The 23,633-nt window shown below is 39.2% G+C and overlaps 1 long non-coding RNA gene across 1 annotated transcript; it reads right to left on the reverse strand.

Annotated features, from left to right (window-relative positions):
* Positions 1–683: 683 nt before the first annotated feature.
* LOC131460392 (uncharacterized) lies at positions 684–1,322 on the reverse strand. The gene is made up of 3 exons (XR_009240385.1): positions 1,249–1,322; positions 910–942; positions 684–812 (listed from the first exon to the last, which is right to left on the reverse strand). It is a non-coding gene; the product is annotated as an uncharacterized LOC131460392 (long non-coding RNA).
* Between the last annotated feature and the right edge of the window lie 22,311 nt (positions 1,323–23,633).

Consider the following 23,633-nt stretch of genomic DNA (forward strand, 5'->3'; position numbering starts at 1 on the left):
TCTTCTTTCCTCTTTCACTCTTACCCTCCATGTTCTCCAAAGTCTTCTCTTGAATCTTTCTTTCTCTCTTCTTTCCTCTTTCACTCTTACCCTCCATGTTCTCCAAAGTCTTCTCTTGAATCTTTGTTACTCTCTTCTTTCCTCTTTCACTCTTACCCTCCATGTTCTCCAAAGTCTTCTCTTGAATCTTTGTTACTCTCTTCTTTCCTCTTTCACTCTTACCCTCCATGTTCTCCAAAGTCTTCTCTTGAATGTTTGTTTCTCTCTTCTTTCCTCTTTCACTCTTACCCTCCATGTTCTCCAAAGTCTTCTCTTGAATCTTTGTTACTCTCTTCTTTCCTCTTTCACTCTTACCCTCCATGTTCTCCAAAGTCTCTTCCTGAATAGTTTTCTTTGTCTTTTGTCCTGCTCCACCAACACTGTGGATCTTTTCCTCTGCCTTTTGTCCTTCTTCACCATCACTGTCCATCTTCTCCAAAGTCTCTTCCTGTGTGTCTTTTTCTGTCTTTTGTCCTTCTTTTAGCTTATCTTCCATCTTATTTCTGTCGTGCAATGTTGTGCCTCCCACTGAGACTTCAATGTTGTCACCTTAAAAGTGTATATTAAATACATAAATGTATTATAACATGGAACTTTTCTTGTCCAGGCTCTATTACTTCACTTTGTCATAGTTTCCCATAATTACCAGATATTGGCATGATGTCTTCAAACAAAGATGACTGGTGGAAAATCATCCTGTTTGCCATATTGATTTTTCTTGCGTGAGTTGACAAAATGTTTGCTGTTCCTGGGCTTACAAAAGCTTGATGCATCTTAAAAAAGGAAAAGAAATAAGGTGTGAAAATATATTCTAGATCATGTAGTTCGTCTAGCTCGGATGTTCAGGTGTGTGTAGTGCAGCTTTCTTACACCAGGACGGACTTTGACTGCCACCTTGTCATTCTGTGGGAAAAGGTCAAAGCATGTTGTAAACACTTTAGAAAGCCACTAATTATTAACAAATAGTCAGCACATCTACTTCACAGTCAAAAGTTATCATTTTGATTTGTTGGCCTCATAGATTTTATCACCTACACACAATGGTAAAGATCCAACATCTATGTAAGAGTCCCTTTATTGTAAAGAATGGACCTGATGTTGAACAAGTCTGTTTACTGTAAAATACTTTTTCTGACTAGACATGAGTAACAGCTTTTCTCGTTTGTGTTATATGTGGTTTATGGTGGTATATGTTGACATTATACTTACTACAGGTGTGTTGAGAGTGACAGGACTCAGTGACAGTGAAACCAGGGCTGAATTCAGTTTTAGGTCCGGAGATTGGCTCATCAATGCTCGTGTATCCTGTTAATGTAGCAATATGAATTAAAGAACAAATTAAATAGACAAGTGTGGGTTTTAAAAGCCAAGTTTGAAGTTTTTATTTTGTTGCTTGACTGTTTGATGTACCACTTCGCTTACCTCACTCTGCAACAACCCTTCTTCACCACTTTCCCCCACATTTCCTTTTGACAGGGCTTCCTCTTCTGATTCTTCTTCTATTACTCTCAGTTCACAGACCCTTGAACCAACCCGCGCAACTTTAGACAAGCTCCTCAGCTGGTTTCATGAAAGACAAAGATAATTTGTTAATTTGGACTTAAAGTTTTAGTATTTTCAAAAGCCTTCCCAGACCAGTTACTCTTTTGACCCCATTTGGCAGCTGAAGCAGATGGAGGTCTGAAATTTGAACGATGTACCAGGGGACAAGGCCAGAGGCCCGATGTAGCATCCAGTATATTCTTAGGCTGAAGGGGCATTGATGCATAAGTTGGGTGTTTCTTCATTTCTATCATAATAATATGGTCTTCAGTTGTCTTTGGGCCTCTCAGGTTATATTGTTTTCATTTCCTGTTTCGTGAGACACACTATGTCATATGTACTTTTCTTTACTAACACCTCAGCTTCACAATAAAATTTACTGAGTTGATAAACCTCTATTTGGTTGAACAGAACTTAGTATTACATTATATTAATCTGTATGTTGGTAAAATTTAGAAAATATAAGACTTGTCCCTCTTTTTAGGCCTCAGTCAGTCGGCTGGTCACCTGTGGTGATTGAAGGCCTCTTTAACCACATAGTATCATGTAACTGAATATAATAGATATATAAATACATTGATTTATATATTGATATTTACAACATCTTACTGCTTCAGGATCCAAATGAGGACACAGGAGCAACAGATCAAGTCTTTGACAACAGGCCTCAAATTAAATAGATGCACTGCCCCTGAGTGGCAGCAGTTGCAGCAGCTCCTGCTCAATTTGAGGTTCTTTACTAGTTACTTTAGTAGTTTTTTAGTGACTATTCTCAATTTCTTTTTGTGTGTATGTTTTTTGTTACAATGGTGCACTTATGGATACTGAAGTTGCTGTGGTTGCTTTGGTCCTTTTTTAGTTTTTTGCACATTTCATGACCAGGGGGCCCCATGCCCAGCCACGTTCCGATTGTTTACAGTCGGGATCAGCTGTTAGCCCTCCGTACCACAGCATTGCTGCCCCAGGATAGACCCGATGTTCCCTGTGTGTTGAAGAGGAGGAGACTTGGGACCCTTGCCGGAATTCAATGCTGTAGGAAGAGTCGCTACAGACCCGTCCTCCCATTCATCGTTATGGGGAATGTGAGATCTCTCCCAATAAGTTAGACGAGTTAACGTCACTGACCCGGCACCAGAGGGAATATCGGGATTCAGCATCATGATGTTTAGGGAGACATGGCTAAACTCACTAACACCAGACACAACCATTTCTCTGGAGGGATTTATTTTGCAGCACACGGACGGGGCACAGGAGAGCAGTAAGAAGAAAGAGGGGGCTGGCTGTGTTTGTCAACAATAGATGGTGTAACCTCGGGCACATCACTGTCAAAGAGGAGGTGTGCTGTAAGGATATTGAGCTGTTAGCTGTTAGCATGAGACCATACTATCTACCCAGGGAATTTTCACATGTTCTGGTGGTAGCAGTGTACACTCCCCCCTCTGCTAATAGTGACGCAGCCTGTGATGTCCTGCACTCAGCTGTGAGCAGGCTGCAGACACAGAACCCACAGGTTCTCCTCCTCATATCTGGGGACTTCAACCATGCCTCTCCTTCCCACACTCTGCCCAAATTTACCCAGTATGTCACCTGCCACACCAGAGACAATAAAACACTGGACGTTTATTTATGCCAACACCAAGGAGGCATATTCATTATCACCTCTCCCTCCCCTGGGGAGATCAGACCACAGCCTGCTTCATCTCCTGCCTGTGTATAACCCTTAGGGCCTGATTTACTAAAGCTTTGCGCCTGCAAAAACTAACTAAAGATAGTCTGCTGCTGTCAGACTGTTCAACCAGCAATGCTCTCAGTCGACCACACATCCACATAGATATGGGCCGAATAAAAACAGTTATGTGCAATAGCTATTCAAACATGCAGAGTTTTAATCATCCACTGTGTTACCGTTTGTTATTGTCTTGTCATTTTCTTGCTGTTGTTTTATTACCATATGTCACTGTATGTCATTTTTTTATACTGTATATATTGTACACATATGTATTTTTCATCTATCCTCTTTGCTGCTGCAACAACTGAAAATGTCTCCTCTGCAGGACGAATACAGGGATATCTTATCTTATCTTAAAACCCAACAACTCTTCTCAAGTCTCCAAACTTTGGAGTCAAGCTTACCTTCTCCAAAATGTCACACTCCTCCGACCTCTTCTTTCGTTTTTCACTCTTACTCTCCATCTTCTCCAAAGACTTCTCTTGAATCTTTGTTTCTCTCTTCTTTTCCTTTTCACTCTTACTCTCCATCTTCTCCAAAGTCTCATCATGTCTCTTTTTGTCTGTCTTTTGTCCTTCTTCACCATCACTGTCCATCTTCTCCAAAGCCTCTTCCTGTCTCTCTTTCTGTGTCTTTTGTCCTTTTATCTCATCTTCTGTCTTAGTTCTGTCTTCACCTTCAATCTTTGTCTTCTCCAAATAGCCCTCATCCACTTGACCTTCTTTTTCTTGTCCTTCATAATCTCCCGGTCTTTCTTCAGGCAGGCTCTTGTGCAATGTTGTGTCTCCCACTGAGACTTCATTCTCCAATAGCCACTCTTTGGACACAGTTTCCCCCATGGATCCTTTATGTTAAGTAAATAATGATTGGTTACTTTTGAAAACTGTACCAGTATTTATCCTGTACACTGCACTATGTATGTACCTGAGGGAATCATCTGGTAATCACTTTCAAGGTGACAACATTGAACACCAGCCTGGTGTTCAATGTTGTCACCTTAAAAGTGTATAAATACATGAATAAATACATGCAACTTTTCTTGTCCAGGCTCTATTACTTCACTTTGTCATATTTTCCCATAATTACCAGATATTGGCATGATGTCTTCAAACCAAGATGACTGGTGGAAAATCATCCTGTTTGCCATATTGACTCGGTCACACACAGTTTTTGTTGAGCCAATTGTCAAAGCCTTTGTTGTTCCTGGGCTTACAAAAGCTTGATGCATCTAAAAAAGACAAAAAAAAAAAAGATGTTAAAATATATTCTAGATCATGTAGTACGTCTAGCTCTGATGTTCAGGTGTGTTTTAGTGCAGCGTTCTTACACCAGGACGGACTTTGACTGCCACCTTGTCATTCTGTGGGAAAAGGTCAAAGCATGTTTTAAACACTTTAGAAAGCCACTAATTATTAAGAAAAAGTCAGCACATCTACTTCACAGTCAAAAGTTATCATTTTGATTTGTTGGCCTCATAGAAACAGATTTTATCACCTACACACAATGGCAAAGATCCAACATCTATGTAAGAGTCCCTTTATTGCAAAGAATGGACCTGATGTCTAAACAAGTCTGTTTACTGTAAAAATACTTTTTCTGACTAGACATGAGTAACACCTTTTCTCGTTTGTGTTATATGTGGTTTATGGTGGTATATGTTGACATTATACTTACTACAGGTGTGTTGAGAGTGACAGGACTCAGTGAAACCATGGCTGTATTCAGTTTTCTTTGCAGGACAAGGCACTCAGATCTCTTTCTTTTGGCCACCTTGTGAACCCTTTGTAGGACTTCTTCCTCATCCTCTTCAGAATCATTCTCAGATTCCTGCTGTTTGGGTTTCCATTCATCAGCGGAGCCATCACCTTCAGATGAACTAAAGCTCTGTTTTTTAGGTAACACAAGATTCATTTTACTGATTTTGAATTGAAAGCTAGTAGGATGTGGGGAAGCACTAAATCTAATTATTACTCTCACCTCCCTTTTATCTGTCCCATCCTCTTTAAAAGAGGTCACCGTCTGTTTTTTAATGAAAAGTCAAAAGAATATTAAAAGCTTTGTAATATGTGGAAGTACTGAAAACTGTCAAAACTCACCATTTGTTGGTTCAAAGGCACAGATGCCCTTTTCTCACGCAGCTGGTAAGTCCTTTTTGGCACATGTTCCTCATCCTCTTCTGGATCTGGTACTGTTTCAGTTAGTAAGCCCACCATCTTTGTTTAGGAAAAATAAAGTAAGCTCATTTTAGAATGACATACAGTGGTATGCAAAAGTCTGGGCACCTCTGTAAATGTTCATGATTTTTCTTTATAAATCATTGGTCGTTTGGATAAGAAATTTCAGTTAAATAAATCATATTAGAGAAAAACACAGTGATATTTGAGAAGTGAAATAAAGTTTATATGATTGATTGATATGATGAAGTGTGCAAGAATTATTTAAACAAAATTAGGCATGTGCATAAGTTTAGGCACCACAAAAGAAATATTTTGTGCATCCTCCTTTTGCAGAAATAACAGCTTCTAAACGCTTCCTTTAGCTTCCATTTAGAGTCTGGATTCCGGCTAAAGGTATTTTGGACCATTCTTCTATAAGAAACATCTCCAGTTCAGTAAGGTTTGATGGTTTCCGAGCATGGACAGAGATGGCCATTCCAGAACGTTGTATTTGTTCCTCTGCATGAATGCATTAGTAGATTTTGAGCAGTGTTTAGGGTCATTGTCTTGTTGAAAGATCCAGCCCCGGCGCAACTTCCGCTTTGTCACTGATTCTCGGACATTGTTTTCCAGAATCTGCTGATATTGAGTGGAATCCATGCGACCCCAACTTTAACAAGCTTTCCAGTCCCTGCACTGGCCACACAGCCCCACAGCATGATGATGGAACCACCACCAAATTTTACTGTAGGTAGCAAGTGTTTTTCTTGGAATGCTGTGTTCTTTTTCCACCATGCATAACACCCCTTGTTTTGCCCAAATAACTCTATTTTAGTTTTGTCAGTCCACAGCACCTTATTCCAAATGTGCTTTAGCTACCTCAAGCAACTCCGTTTGTGACAGGTGCAGAGAAAAGGCTTTTTCTGCATTACTCTTCCATACAGCATCTCCTTGTAAAGTGCGCTGAATAGTTGAACGATGCACAGTGACACCATCTGCAGCAAGATGATGTTGTAGGTCTTTGGAGCTGGTCTGTGGGTTGACTGTGACTGTTCTCACCATCAATACCCTCTGCTTATCTGAGATTTAAGCCTTAACTAGAACTGTGCCTGTGGACTTCCAATTCCTCACAATGTTCCTCACAGTTGAAACTGAGGGCTTAAATCTCTGAGATAGCTTTCTGTATCCTTCCCCTAAACCATGATGTTGAACAATCATTGTTTTCAGGTCATTTGAGAGTTGTTTTGAGGCTCCCATGTTGCCACTCTTCAGAGAAGGTGCAAAGAGGAGAAACACTTACAATTGGTCTCCTTAAATACCCTTTCTCATGATTGGATTCACCTGTGTATGGAGGTCAAGGGTCACTGAGGTTACCAAACCAATCTTGAGTTCCAATAATTAGTGCTAAAGGTATTGAAATCAATAAAATGACAAGGGTGCATAAACTTATGCACATGCCTAATTTTCTTTAAATCATTCTTGCACACTTTCTGTAAATCATATAAACTTTATTTCACTTCTCAAATATCACAGTTTGTCTCCTATATGATATATTTAACTGAAATTTCTTATCCAAACAACCAATGATTTATAAAGGAAAATCATGAAAATTTACAGGGGTGCCACTGGATACCACTGTATTTTAATTTGTGTGTGGAAACACTGCAGCTACTCTCACCTGCTGGTCTGACGGCACAAGGGTCTTGTTGCTGTACAGCTGGTTAAGCCTTTTCCTCACAGGCTTCTCTTGGCCCAAGGGTTCCTGCTCCTCCTCTTTAAACCCTTGACTGTGTTTATTGTGTGCAGGTTCATTGTCCTCCCTTTCATCCTCAGAAGAAGCAATGGTCATGGTGTTGTCTTTCTTGTGGTTCTCTCTGCGTTTCCTTGTCTTTGCAGCATATGTAGAAATTGCCATCATTAACAATCCTCTACTCTGGAGTGTGACCTCTGCTGGTTCCTCCGCTGTGCAAAGAAAATGATAAAATGAATAAAAGTTGATGGATACTACAAGAAAAAATAGGTTTGGCATTGATTTAGATTGTTTAAAAAACCTTGATAAAATCTTTTGGCTGTGTTTGCATCATGGCACATAAAGGTTGCCACTTTCTGGTAAGTTTTATGGCCCAACTGTCGCTTGGCCTGGAGGAATGAATGTAAAAAAGAAATATATAAGAGTGCAAAATTAATTAACTTTTCACCACACTTTACATTACATGTTTTTAAGATACAAAAAAACATGATAAGTTATCTCACATAAGTGGCAACAGAGGAGCGCAGCATGTTGAAAGTTGGGGCTGTCCCCAAGCCCATCCCCTGCCAGGCCTCCTTAAAATATTCAGACAGCTTCAGCAGGACGCCTCCACTGGTTGTGTGAAAGAAGGTAGAAGCCTCTTTGCCTCCTTCAATTTTGTTTCGAAGCAGGTTGTAACGCCGCAACCAGGAATACTCGCTTGGTTTGAGGGGTACAGCTGCTTCACCAAAGTACCTTTGAGTCTTGTGATGTCCAACCTAATAATTCAGGAAAGTTGACTTTTCACTCTGAACAACTGATATAACAATGTGTCCTTTCTGTTTTTGTAATAATGTTTGCACTTACACGGATGATGCAAGCACCCTGCTTAGTCTTTTCTGCTGCCTTGACCTCCTTTGTGGTCATGTTGATCACAACACCTTTCGATGGCCTGTTGTTGCAATAATATATCCACCCAGCAGTCCAAAAAACTCTTTCAGACATGCTCGGTCCTCTGGATGCTTTTCAAGCTTAACTGTAAAAGCAGAGGAAATACATTTTATGCATTTACTCGCAAAGATGTTCTTTACCTCAGTACCACACAAAAGCAGCAGAGAAAACCCAGTTTGTAGATGCTAATCCTTGTAATGTAAAATCTGCAGAACGGTATATTCACCCAAAGTTTGAGTGTGGAGAAGCCTCATAACATTAAATAAACCTTATTTTTACAAATCTGAAACTTATGCTGAGCAATGATCCATACCCAGTACTGCAGTGATCTTCTTCGGAGCCTCATCTATAAAGCATGCATGTTTCTGTGCCTTGACCAGTCTCTCTGAAATTTTTAATAGCATTTATTATATGCATGTTCCCTGCTTTTAATGAGGCGATGTTAATGTTTGGACGTGGGGTTATGAATGTTAAACATACCAGATTTACTTCGCCTCACACTGAGCTGGTGCCTGACCACATCCCGGCCAATATCTCTGATCCGGGCCCTCAGCTCTACCAAGATGGCGTTGATTTTTTTTGTTCCCAGTCTGACAGATGGTGGTGCCATGTTTGAAAGATATTTCATAAAGGCCACAGCATCCATCAGATAGTTTCTCTGTGTTGGGGGTTTGAAGCCTTTTTCCTGAAGGACTGCAACAAAACTTGAAAGACAAAAATACAAATACAGACACACCGATGCTTCATACAATGTAGTACTGTCAGGGATATTTTTGTTTCTTGTGCTGATTACACCATCCCATGATATCTGTCACGAGTGTTTTATCGCTTTTATAATCAAATTGTGTTTTACTTCTCCTATTGATTAAGTCACTTATTTAACCTCTTATTGATAAAGTTGATCAAGTGACTCTTTTCTACCTCTGATTAATACAGCTATACTTCCTTCCTCGAGATAGTGTAGTGGGCCTTAAATCACATATCATATTTGTATGCAATAATCAAAGATACTGTGTTATTAATCATTGAGTTGTTAAGATAGAGAGGGTTGTGAGATAAGCCAGGATACTCTGAAAGTCCCTTTATTATTACAGAAAAGGTCCATGATCATATACTTTTAATAATTCAATTTTAGCATGTCATAGTTTGTCTTCTCTCAAATAAAAAACCTGACAGTACTTACCTACGGATTCTAGCGTGGTTGCTCAGGAAAATAAGGCCAACATTTGGGATTGATGAGTCTGCCATGTACTCTAGAAAATCCCGAACATGTTTGGCTCGCTGCTTGGCATTTTCAGACGTTTTCCTACTGGGGTTGGCACCTTCTGTGTGGCCCCTAAATTCCTCGACCAATCTTACTGAAGAGGAAAGAATATAAGGCAAATCAAATGTTTTTGCATGGTCTTCTTTCTTAAATCACTGACCTCAGACGTCTTTACAATCTGCATATTAACATCCCCTATCTTTCAAGTTCAATACTAGTACAGTGACCATGATATGAGGGTATCTTCACCATAGCGAGGGGCTTTGCTAGGAGGAAATGGTGCACGTCTGCGATGTTTAGCTGCCTGAAAAAAAGCACATGAAGCAGATTTGTTTTATCAAGAGTTACTGAAAAACTTATCACATTTCAGAAGTACAACAGAGGAATAACTCAACACTCACAGTTGCACGCATTGTTGAAGAATGTAGCTGCTTGAGCTCATCGTTCCTCTCAATCTCAATCTGGAGCAGGTTCTTCACCACGTTTAGTTCAGCAAAGAGAAGCTGGCAGTTCCTGCACCCAGGATCAGGGGCCCTCAGGACAGAACACCTTCTTCTTCGCTTGGCCTGTTGGTCAACTGTTCCTGTATAGCAGGAAGCATGGCTGGTTGAGGGAAAAGGATCCAGTGTAGCTGCTGTCCCTGCGTCATAAGAAGCCCGGCTGGTTGAGGGAGAAGGATCCTGAATCGCTGGTATTTCTGGGTCACTGGAATCCTGGTTGGTTGGGGGAGAAGGATCCTGCGTCGCTGGTATTTCTGGGTCACAGGAAGCCTGGCTGGTTGAGGGAGAAGGATCCTGCATAGTTTTTGTTTTTGGGTCACAAGAACCCTGGCTGGCAAGAGGAGAACTAGACATCGGACCCGAAAGAGGAGGCACAGTGGAAGAAGCTGCAGCATGGGAAGCAGCTTCTATCACCCTCCTGACACCCTCTTCAATTGCTGCATCATCCACCTCGTCAAGATGTGAGACCATTGGTGGTGTGGGTTTCGAGGCACGTAGGAGGGCCAGATCTCTCGCAATGTATCTGTCCTTAGCTTTCTGGATGTACAGTGTAACCATTGGGTTCTGCAAAAAAAGCAGAACATTCATTGAGTAAATAATTTAATTCTGTCTGAAAAAAATTGCATTATGAATATCTCATTACCGTTAGCATCATGCATGTATTTAACCAGCAATATTCTTTCTGTTGGATTTGTAGAACTAAATACATACAGCATTTCCGAATCTATATCAACCACACAAGGATCCAATGAAGACCACAGACCCACCACACAGCAAGGAAGAACAAGCAGCATTACAAGGACCAAAGTTGCTGGGCTTAAGATCTCGACCTGAATCACAACACATAAATCACACAGAGGGACTACCTTCAGGCTGTGGATCCTTTGCAGATGCTTGTCGAGTCGGTTGATATGTGTGGACTGGCAGAAACGCACTGGGCAGTCCAGATTTGCACGAAAACTGGAGAAGTAAGAAGAAACTTTGATTTAGTATTAGAATACTAAGAAAATATGCACACATTTCGTTGTAACATGTGTAACCACTTAACACTTAAAGCCTCTGTAAACCCAAATCCACCAAAGTCTTCTAACTATGTAATTAAGGGTCTTAATAAATATTAGAAATCAGTTTTCATCCAAATTCATAGTATTTGTCTTTCAACTGTTGAAATGTGGGTTTCAATAGGGCTGAGTTATCTCTCCTGGTTATGATATAGGAAATCAAACCAATCATAAATCATCCGCTTCACCCCGCCCCTGAGTGACGGTTAACAAAACCGTTCTGTTCCTGCTCAATCTGCCTCTTTGAGTCTGAGCCAACTCCCCCCTATAGCCTTTTGTGATTACAATCTATATCTATATATATGTATATCTAATCATCCATCATTATGTCAGTTTGTGCAGTCTCTGGATGGTCATTTTTTAAATTTCTGCCTCCGTCAGATAACAATCGGAGAGATGTTTAATAGTTATGAGTTATTTTCACTGAGACTTTTGTGGATGCTTAATTAGACACTCAACTTTGATATAATAGAAGCATTTTTAATATGACAAGCCACATTTACAGAGGCTTTAAAAAATTTAAAAAATATATGACATTTGCTAATACAGATTATTCATGACCTGCCTTGCATCTATTTTGAGAGACTTTTGCAAAATCAGTTGTAGCCTCATACATCACGGACCGATATTTACATTTGTATTACGATATTTGTTACTAGGGATGCACCGATTGCCATTTTTGGGGCTGATTCCGATTTCCGATTTTTCAAGAAGTTTGACCTGCCGATACCGATTTTAGCCGATTCCGATTTCAATTTTTTAAACCACTTTTCAGCATACAGAAAGATATATATTTTTAAATCTTTTCTCTCTAATAGAGATTATTTTAACAGAAATACAATCAGTTCACATCCAATATCCAACTAAAAATACAAAACGAATCACTATAAAATAGAAGTATATATAAAAATACAAAAACAATTGTCATGATACATTTGAACATGCTACCATGGAACATAATAACTTAAAGTATTACTTTTTGAACAGATTACCACTATAAAATGGAACTAAATAATGCTGTGGAATATTCACACACATCTTAAAAGTGCAGTGTTATGTAACCATGTTGTTCACATCCAATATCCAACTAAAAATACAAAAACGAATCACTACCTGTATGTGTAGTTTATTTAAGCTTAAACATATTTCACAACATAGTACCTACACACAACAATAAGTAAATGACCTCACTCTCTCGCTCTCTCTCTCTCTCTGTGTGTGTCTCTCTCTCTCCCGCCCCGTGCCAACAATGCCCCGCGCTCTCTGCGCGCACAAGTTAAATGACAAACAAACAAATGCTGAGTGCTGATCAAAAGTTTTGTGCAAGTGATTTAAGATCCTGACTCTTGTCCCAAATATGACAGGCTTCGTTCAGTGATTGAAACAAATATAAAAACATTAATGAAACGTTTACATGCAGAGCGCTCACTCACAAAGCAGACAACAGCGGCGCAGCACCGCCACAGCGTTGCGGCTGCGAGGATGTTGTGTAAATACACCGGTACGGCCGTATATTAAAAATTAATATCATAACGGAAAAATCACGGTATTCAGTGTGAACCGGTATACCGCTCAGCCCTACACTCTACTACATGTGCGTTTAGCCGCGTGCACGTGTGTTGCTGATGCTGCGCGATGCGGGTGCATTTTGATCCGCTTATTAAAATCGGAATATTCTGACTGATCGGCCGGTCACCGATTTCGGCCGATCACGTGAAAATCGTCCGATTCCGATCACTGGCCGATTAATCGGTGCATCCCTATTTGTTATTGAAAAAAGCACTTTTATTACAGTGATTTTTTTAAAAGCAACAACTTACTATACAACACTGATTAACAATAGTGTTTTGGACCCTATTTAATTGATGGTGAAACATCACCATAAGAAGCCTCTTTGAGACCATCCTGAGGAAACAGGACACTTACTGTCGATGAGAAAACTTGCTCAGAAGACTCAACTCGGTTTTGTTGACCACCTTTTCTGTGCTTCTCAGGTGCTGGACTATATCAGCATACCGTTCCCTACAAATGGGACACCTGTGCTTGCACCGCTCATACTGCTTGTTTGGAGGGCTGCAGTCAGAAGATTGCTGCTGCTGTGGTCCTGCTGTCTGAGGCTCCTCATCAGGTTCCTGTACATAAAAATACTGCTCATCGAAGCCCAATAGTAGATATTAGGGAACCGATAACACAGATAATCTGTGACCTGTTTCCATCATACCCCATGATATTTGCCATACACATACATTCTAGAGTTTAATATTATGGCCACTGGACCAGTGCTTGTTATACTCTAAATTTCTATTCATCCTTTCCTGAATCGATCCATAATATTATGATTTGGTAATTTCTTCTGTTTACTTAACGTATTTAAGTTTTTTATTCTTGTATTTGGGTTCTGTTGTTATGGTTCGAGAATCCAAAAACAAGGCCAGGGCCCAAATGCAGAGACACTAACAAATGTTTATTTAATAAAGGAAAAAACACAGGATCACTGCTGGGAAAAATGCAGAGAACTAAAAAATAGAGAAAAATTTAAATAAACTCAAAATCACACGTTAAGTGGCATAAGGCAGAGTAGCAAAGAAAATATACCACGTTGGGCAAGTAACAAAAGAACGAAGAAAAAGAGGTAACAAAGTGACAACTCAAAGGTGATCCAACAGATCTAAAATTCAGGCTGAGCTCGAGAATACACCAGTACGTATAAAGTTACAACAGAAAAGGGCCCAAGAAAAAACAAACTCTAACACAGGGATCGTGTTTCCTTAATCGGACATGCCACATAATTTCAACTGAACCCTGCATTTTTTAACCTATTGCACAACTAAAACAAATGTATATTTTCTCTTCCTGTGAAAAAAAAATTAAAATAAGCTGACATTTTAAGTTACATTTTAAAACATTTCAGACCAGTAAAATCTGCAAAAGTAATTCCTGCAGTTCTAATACCTTTGAAACTGAAATTGAAATTGAATGTTTCCAGCCTGAGCAAAAGCATGCTGTCATCTATCAGTGGAAATCATCTAATTAAAACAACAATTTTAAACCCAGCCTGTTTAGAGGAAGCCTGGGTATATTTAAATGCAAGTAACAGGTTGTAAAATGTTATTTAAGCTATTTCATCATCATGTATCATATCATGTTTTAGCTAAGCTTATTTAAGTAAAACATGCTAATTAATGCTTAAAAAGTGCAACAAAAACAACAAGCAGTCATTTATTGCCCAGACTGCATAATTATCCAACATGTCAGTATTTTTGGATTTTACCTGATTGCTGGTTGCTGCAACACCTCTGTCCATGACTCCACCTCAACTTTTCTCTTCCTCTCTCTCGCGCTCTCTTCTTGCCCTTCACACACAGAAGACATCGGTCTGCTCTGATTGGCTGAAAAGTTAATGACTGCACTGATTGGCTGCTCCAGTGTGTTGTGATCCTCGAGGTGTCTGCATCATCCTACATTGTGTTCAGCTCTTCTGCAGGTAAGAGTTCATTTCTGGTTCATAGCCCACTTTCTGTTTCGTTTTTCTGTTACATTGTTGTAATGCTGCACAATTACACCACACTTTTACTGTCTTACTTGCTATAATGCTGTTCAGATGTGGATTTGTGGCCCACTTTGGTCTCTTTTGTACATAAAGTTTTACTCTATCTCTAAGCTACGATTGGCGAAGTTGGAGGTAAAAGTTCTGAGAGTGAATCTGTCCATTTTGTCTGTATAGTAATAACTGAGGACCCACTTTTGCAGTAAAAGAATAAAACTTGTAAAATGTGTGATACTATGTATTCTGCTTTTAAGTTGCACACTGTAATATTACAGAGCTGTGGCAATTATGAACCCAACTTACTGTAAAGCTGTCTCTCCATATTTAAAATGGGTCAAATAAATTAATTTGACATAATCAATAAAAATGTATTTCATCATTTACAGAATACGCTTTGGAATATGTTATATACTTTGTATATTTATTTCCACTCCTCCTGGGGTTTTGTGGGCTTTTTGTGATTGTTGTAGCTTAAAATGCCTGACATTCGTAGGCTTTATTTTCTTTACATCACAGGAGAAGGGGTATTTTAAACAATCTCACATTGACACCATATGTAAATAATATTTTCAATTGCAGTTTTTAGACATTTAGTTTACATCGTGTAGATTTTCAAACAGTCCAGTTGCCTTCAGATTTTAGATGAGCCTTTGCTTTACCATGACCTGGATGACTTCATGACCTGAAGGACCTTTACACACGTTTACTCAAGCAGATGCATCTAAAACTCATGCATTGATAGGCACTTAAGAATAGAACACATGAGGAAGATTACACTAAAGAAATCTGCACATGTAAGGGTGTTTTGTGCCAACAGTTAGAATATTCTTTCATACTGTGCTCATCATTGCAGCTCAGGTGTCAGAAAGAAGACGACCCGTATTGCAGAATGGAGACTACCGACTCTGTGAGTAGTGTTCAGATATTCATGTCTCTGTTTTATGATTAACTGCATGCTGTTTAGGATGATGTGTATAACTGTAAACTCTAGAGTATACATTTCATAGTGTGGCAGATGGAAACCTTTGAATGTAATTCTGTTGAATAACAGGACCATCTTAACATTTAGAGTGCGAGTAAAAACCCAACATCAAACAATCTGTCCCTTAAATGAAAAAAATCTCATTATATTTCTCCAGGTGCTGCCTCCCTATTCAGAGGGCAATGAGAAGAATACATCTACTGAGGAGGGTCTGACAGCCTGTGTTGAAGCTAAGGTGAGGAGTATTAAGCTTGGTTTAGTGATGTGTACAGACAGTATTTATTTATTTGTTCATTTCGGGCATGTCAGTTAGATCAAAGATCATCACACATTATCTTAGTTTAATACATACACATGGCCGAAAGGGAAAGAGGGAGCGGGCACTCACCACAGTGTACCACAGTGCCCTGTACATCATCTGTGCTGTGCGACCAGTTTATTAAATCATACAATTTGAGTATTCTAGATTTGATAAATAATTGATTTGTATGTTCCCTGTAATTGGCATAATGTAGAATTCTTAGAGCTTTTTTTTGGAGAAATAGCAGGGGCTGTGTGCTGCCTGTGTCCCCAAACCTCTGCACAATATTGCAGATGAGGAGATACTGGTGTGCAAATAGATGGAGTGCTTTCTGATTTCGCAGTTTTTGTACTTTCCAAAGTATGAACACACTTCTGGCCAGCTTACTTTTTAAGTGTCTTATGTATGGCTTCCAACTTAACATTTTGTCGATAATTACGCCTAGCACTTTGTTCTCACTAACCCTTTCAATATCCACTCCATTTACTTGGATGTTCGTACTCTTCTTGTAGCCTTTTTTTCCATACAGCATGTATTTGGTTTTCTCCAGATTTAGTGATAGTCTATTTACGTTAAACCACACATGAAGCTTGGCCATTTCATTATTGACTGTTTCCGCCAATTGATTCAAATCATCTCCCGAGCAGAAAATATTTGTGTCATCTGCAAATAATATTAATTTCACAATATTGGATACTTAGCATATGTCGTTTGTTTATAGTATAAACAGTTTTGGACCCAGAACTGACCCCTGTGTGACCCCACAAACTATGTCCAAGCACATTGATGTGCTATCCCCTATTTTAACGTATTGGGATCTGTTGTGTAGGTAGCTCTTAACCCAATCCAGTACTATGCCTCTAATACCATATCTTTCTAGTTTAGCTATCAATATGTCATGGTTAATGGTGCCAAATGTGTCAAGGTGTCTTTTTTCAAATCTATAAAGATTCCTATGGAATGCAGTTTTTGGTCAATTGCATCAGTGATGATTTCCACAGACTCAGTTAAAGCTAGAGCAGTCGTGTGGTTTCTTCTGAATCCATATTGGCTGTCGTATAACAGATTGTGTTTGTTGATGAAGCTGTCTAGCCTATTGTTCAATTATTTCTCTAGAATTGTTCACAGCTGTGGTAGTATTGAGACTGGTCTGTAGTTAGTAAGTTCATGTATATCACCTTTTTATCACCAGTATAGTTATTTTTAAAGGATTTCTGTCCATGACCTCTAAATCACAAAATCTACTCTAGGATTTGTGCTCCTCACAGATAGAAAAATCAGAGGACAATGGATCCATGGGAAAAAGAGACAAGGTTGATGTTGAAGGAAAGGTGAGTGGAAGTAAACTGGTTTCATTTTATGTGCATGAAATCAAATCATACATTAACCAATATGACAGACAGACAGACAGACAGACAGACGACTTTATTAATCCCTTTGGGAGGTTCCCTCGGGGAAATTAACATCTCCAGCATCCACACACAGCACTGTTAAAAATAGAGAGTAGAATAAAATAAGATAAGAATAAAAATAAAAATAAAAATAAAAATAAAAATAAAAATAAAAATAAAAATAAAAATGATCTATCTGTTCTCCATCTCAAGGAGCCATGTTCCTTGCACACAGAAAGTGAGAAAGATGCATCCCACGAGAAGGTCATGACAGCGTTGTAAAACAAAGGTGAGCAGTATGATGAAGGTTTTAGGGCTGTTTAATACATTACAGATATGTTGGAAAACGACATCTTTTTGTATCCTTTTAGGAGTCATGGAGGAAGAAAAGTACAAGGATCAAGAATCCCTTAAAGTTTTGTGTTCGTTAACATAAATATTAAACTGGTTTGTATGTGAACCTTTACAGAAAAGAATGTCCAGGAGCCACATCCATTAGGACAAAGTGAAGTTCCTAAATATGTTTTCACGATTTCATGTTTGTTCAGAGTTTGTCTCAACCTCTTACCTCAAATGGACCTGTCCCTAACTGAATAAAGACTCAGTCAGCAGGAGAGGACATCCAAGTGCTACAGTCCTCAAGGACAGAATAAATGTTAAAAATGTTATTGAATACACAGTTTTTGAGGAAGAATTTATTTGTTTAGTCTTTGAAAAGGGTCTCACAGGTATACACGTTGGGTGTTTTAGCCTTTAGATACTGAGAAAGTGGTCTTCAATAATGTCAAGGATGCTGGAATCATGATTGTATCACCGTAGACCCATACTTGGCCAAGTCGGTCTTAGTCATTTCATTCGCCAACTTCGCCTGTTAATTAAAGGGTCTTAAATGTACAAGTTGGGTGTTTTAGCCTTTAGATACTGAGAAAGTGGTCTTAAATAATCTCAAGAATGCTGGAGTCATACTGAAGTTACCCTCTTTTGTGTGAGACAAAGAGGTCATGACTGTATCTCCATACACCCATACTTGGCCAAGTCAGTCTCAGTCATTTCATTAACCAACTTTGCCTGTTAAATAAAGGGTCTAAAAGGTACAAGTTAGGTGTTTTAGACCTTAGATACTGAGAAGGTGGTCTTCAATAATCTCATGAATGCTGGAGTCATGACTGTATCACCGTAGACGGATATACGGCCAAACATGTCTCAGTCATTCTCTTGCCAACTTTGCATTTTAAATAAAGGGTCTCAAAGGTAAAAGTTGGGTTTTTTAGCCTTTAGATACTGAGAAAGTGGTCTTCAATAATCTCATGAATGCTGGAATCATACTGAAGTTACTTGATGTTGTGTGAGACAAAGAGGTGATGACTGTATCTCCATAAACCCATACTTGGCCAAGTCAGTCTCAGTCATTTCATTAACCAACTTCGCCTGTTAAATAAAGGGTCTAAAAGGTACAAGTTAGGTGTTTTAGACCTTAGATACTGAGAAGGTGGTCTTCAATAATCTCATGAATGCTGGAATCATGATTGTATCACCGTACACCCATATTTGGCCAAACAGGTCTCAGTCATTCTCTAGCCAACATTGCATTTTTAATAAAGGGTCTCAAAGGTACAAGTTGGGTGTTTTAGCCTTAAGATACTGAGAAGGTGGTCTTCAATAATCTCATGAATGCTGGAATCATACTGAAGTTATTCCATGTGAGACAAAGAGGTCATGACTGTATCTCCATACACCCATACTTGGCCAAGTCGGTCTCAGTCATTTCATTAGCCAACCTCGCCTGTTAAATAAAGGGTCTTAAATGTACAAGTTGGGTGTTTTAGCCTTTACATACTGAGAAAGTGGTCTTCAATAATCTCATGAATGCTGGAGTCATACTGTATCATCATAGACCCATACTTGGCCAAGTCTGTCTCAGTCATTCTCTTGCCAACGTTGCATATTAAATAAAGGGTCTCAAAGGTACAACTTGGGTTTTTTAGCCTTTAGATATTGAGAAAGTGGTCTTCAATAATCTCATGAATGCTGCAGTCGTACTGGAGTTACTCCCTCTTGTGTGAGACAAAGAGGTCATGACTGTATCTCCATACACCTATATTTGGCCAAACAGGTCTCAATCATTCTCTAGCAAACTTTGCATTTTTAATAAAGGGTCTCCAAGGTACAAGTTGGGTGTTTTAGCCTTTAGATACTGAGAAAGTGGTCTTCAATAATCTCATGAATGCTGGAGTCATACTGAAGTTATTCCATGTGAGACAAAGAGGTCATGACTGTATCTTCATACACCCATACTTGGCCAAGTCGGTCTCAGTCATTCTCTAGCCAACTTTGAATTTTAAATAACGGGTCTCAAAGATAAAAGTTGGGTGTTTTAGACTTTTTTTACTGAAAAAGTGGTCTTCAATAATCTCATGAATGCTGGAGTCATGACTGTATCACCATACACCCATACTTGGCCAAGTCGGTCTTAGTCATTTCATTAGCCAACTTTGCCTGTTAATTAAAGGGTCTTAAATGTACAAGTTGGGTGTTTTAGCCTTTAGATACTGAGAAGGTGGTCTTCAATAATCTCATGAATGCTGGAGTCTTCCTGAAGTTACTCGCTGTAGTGTGAGACAAAGAGGTCGTGACTGTATTTCCATGCACCCATACTTGGCCAAACAGGTCTCAGTCATTCTCTAGCAAACTTTGCATTTTTAAATAAAGGGTCTCCAAGGTACAAGTTGGGTGTTTTAGACTTTTTACACTGAGAAAGTGTTCTTCAATAATCTCAAGAATGCTGGAGTCATGCTGAAGTTATTCCATGTGAGACAAAGAGGTCATGACTGTATCTCCATACACCCATACTTGGCCAAGTCTGTCTCAGTCACTTCATTAGCCAACTTCGCCTGTTAAATAAAGGGTCTTAAATGTACAAGTTGGGTGTTTTAGCCTTTACATACTGAGAAAGTGGTCTTAAATAATCTCATGAATGCTGGAGTCATACTGTATCATCATAGACCCATACTTGGCCAAGTCGGTCTCAGTCATTCTCTTCCCAACGTTGCATATTAAATAAAGGGTCTCAAAGGTACAAGTTGGGTTTTTTAGCCTATAGATATTGAGAAAGTGGTCTTCAATAATCTCAAGAATGCTGGAGTCATGCTGAAGTTATTCCATGTGAGACAAAGAGGTCATGACTGTATCTCCATACACCCATACTTGGCCAAGTCTGTCTCAGTCATTTCATAAGCCAACTTCGCCTGTTAAATAAAGGGTCTTAAATGTACAAGTTGGGTGTTTTAGCCTTTACATACTGAGAAAGTGGTCTTCAATAATCTCATGAATGCTGGAGTCCTACTGTATCATCATAGACCCATACTAGGCCAAGTGGGTCTCAGTCATTCTCTTGCCAACGTTGCATATTAAATAAAGGGTCTCAAAGGTACAACTTGGGTTTTTTAGCCTTTAGATATTGAGAAAGTGGTCTTCAATAATCTCATGAATGTTGGAATCATACTGAAGTTATTCCATGTTTTGTGAGACAAAGAGGTCATGATTGTATTTCCATGCACCCATATTTGGCCAAACAGGTCTCAGTCATTCTCTAGCCAACTTTGCATTTTATATAAAGGGTCTCAAAGATAAAAGTTGGGTGTTTTATACTTTTTATATTGAGAAAGTGGTCTTCAATAATCTCATGATTGCTGGATTCATACTGAAGTTATGCCATGTGAGACAAAGAGGTCATGAATGTATCTCCATACACCCATTCTTGGCCAAATCGGTCTTAGTCATTTCATTAGCCAACTTTGCCTGTTAAATAAAGGGTCTCAAAGGTACAAGTTGGGTTTTTTAGCCTTTAGATATTGAGAAAGTGGTCTTCAATAATCTCAAGAATGCTGGAGTCATGCTGAAGTTATTTTATGTGAGACAAAGAGGTCATGACTGTATCTCCATACACCCATACTTGGCCAAGTCTGTCTCAGTCATTTCATTAGCCAACTTCGCCTGTTAAATAAAGGGTCTTAAATGTACAAGTTGGGTGTTTTAGCCTTTACATACTGAGAAAGTGGTCTTCAATAATCTCATGAATGCTGGAGTCATACTGTATCATCATAGACCCATACTTGGCCAAGTCGGTCTCAGTCATTTCATTAGCCAACTTCGCCTGTTAAATAAAGGGTCTAAAAGGTACAAGTTAGGTGTTTTAGACCTTAGATACTGAGAAGGTGGTCTTCAATAATCTCATGAATGCTGGAGTCTTCCTGAAGTAACTCGCTGTAGTGTGAGACAAAGAGGTCATGACTGTATTTCCATGCACCCATATTTGGCCAAACAGGTCTCAGTCATTCTCTAGACAACTTTGAATTTTTTTTATAAAGGGTCTCAAAGGTACAAGTTGAGTGTTTTAGACTTTAGATATTTACAAAGTGGTCTTCAATAATCTCAAGAATGCTGGGATCATTACTGTATCAACATAGACCCATACTTGGCCAAGTCGGTCTCAGTCATTCTCTTGCCAACTTTGCATTTTTAATAAAGGGTCTCAAAGGTAAAAGTTGGGTGTTTTAGCCTTTAGACACTGAGAAAGTGGTCTTCAATAATCTCATGAATGCTGCAGTCATACTGAAGTTACTCCCTGTTGTGTGAGACAAAGAGGTCATGACTGTATCTCCATACACCTATATTTGGCCAAACAGGTCTCAATCATTCTCTAGCAAACTTTGCATTTTTAATAAAGGGTCTCCAAGGTACAAGTTGGGTGTTTTAGCCTTTAGATACTGAGAAAGTGGTCTTCAATAATCTCATGAATGCTGGAGTCATACTGAAGTTATTCCATGTGAGACAAAGAGGTCATGACTGTATCTTCATACACCCATACTTGGCCAAGTCGGTCTCAGTCATTCTCTAGCCACCTTTGAATTTTAAATAACGGGTCTCAAAGATAAAAGTTGGGTGTTTTAGACTTTTTTTTACTGAAAAAGTGGTCTTCAATAATCTCATGAATGCTGGAGTCATGACTGTATCACCATACACCCATACTTGGCCAAGTCGGTCTTAGTCATTTCATTAGCCAACTTTGCCTGTTAATTAAAGGGTCTTAAATGTACAAGTTGGGTGTTTTAGCCTTTAGATACTGAGAAGGTGGTCTTCAATAATCTCATGAATGCTGGAGTCATACTGTATCATCATAGACCCATACTTGGCCAAGTCGGTCTCAGTCATTCTCTTGCCAACGTTGCATATTAAATAAAGGGTCTCAAAGGTACAACTTGGGTTTTTTAGCCTTTAGATATTGAGAAAGTGGTCTTCAATAATCTCATGAATGTTGGAATCATACTGAAGTTATTCCATGTTTTGTGAGACAAAGAGGTCGTGACTGTATTTCCATGCACCCATACTTGTGTAATGTGTAACCCGGGTGAAAAACCCCATTGTCATTATTATTCCCTTTTTGTGAAGCGTAAAATGAAGCCGTGTGTCATTACGTCGCGCCGTTACGTCATTACGTCGCGCCGTTACGTCATCACATTGCGCCGTAACATAACTCCGTTGGGGCTCGCTGCCGAGAGCAGTGAGAGGAGCACGCCGGGGAAATGTTTGTAGGAGGAGCCGACTACCGGAGCCGCTGATCATATGATTCGGAGACCTAGGCTTAATGAATCATGGAATTGGCCAGGTGATGGCGAGAAGTATAAAAGTATAGTCAAGTTTGAAGATCCTTGGAAACCTCCACTGCTTTGGTCGGGCTGGTAGGAGGCTCCTTGGCACAGGCGCTCCTCTCTCTCTCTGCCATTACATTAACATTCCACACCTACATTACACACATTCACCCATCAATACAGACTGTTCCCTAAATTTATTTATTGTCAATTTGTATATACATGATCGGAACTGTACATATTGTGTTGTTGTGTATGAATGGCCATTTGTATTTTGTTAAATATTTTCTGGTAATGGTTCACAATTATATGGTGTCCCCAAACTCAAACTGCGTTCTGTGTCTTCCTCTCCACTCCTAGAGTCAGACCTGTTCTTCTGAACTCAGCCCAAACTTAGACTTTCGAAGCTATAACGCATCTAAATAATAGCTATTTGTTAAACTAATTGTACCTTATTAGGGTAGTGTACATGTTACATATTGTGGCGAGCTAGCCAGGAGTGGAGAAAGACTTGAACATTTGTTTTTTTTTGGTTTTCATATATTCATATATTTGTGTAGTAGTAATAATAATAATAATGGACATATTCGAGAAGCGTGGCATTAAGATTCCAAATGCGGTTTTGATAAAGGAAGCAACAAAAACTGAAACAGATGATGAAGTAGTCGACTTTTTACAGCAGTACGGTTCTATTTTAAAATTTGAACGTATCGATGATGAACCCGATTCTGTTTTTCACCAGTCGATTGTGGTTGAATATAATTCCACCGCTGCAGTAGTTGCGTTACGTCCA

This window comes from Solea solea, chromosome 6 (assembly GCF_958295425.1).
Source record: "Solea solea chromosome 6, fSolSol10.1, whole genome shotgun sequence".
NCBI classification, from domain to species: Eukaryota; Metazoa; Chordata; class Actinopteri; order Pleuronectiformes; family Soleidae; genus Solea; species Solea solea.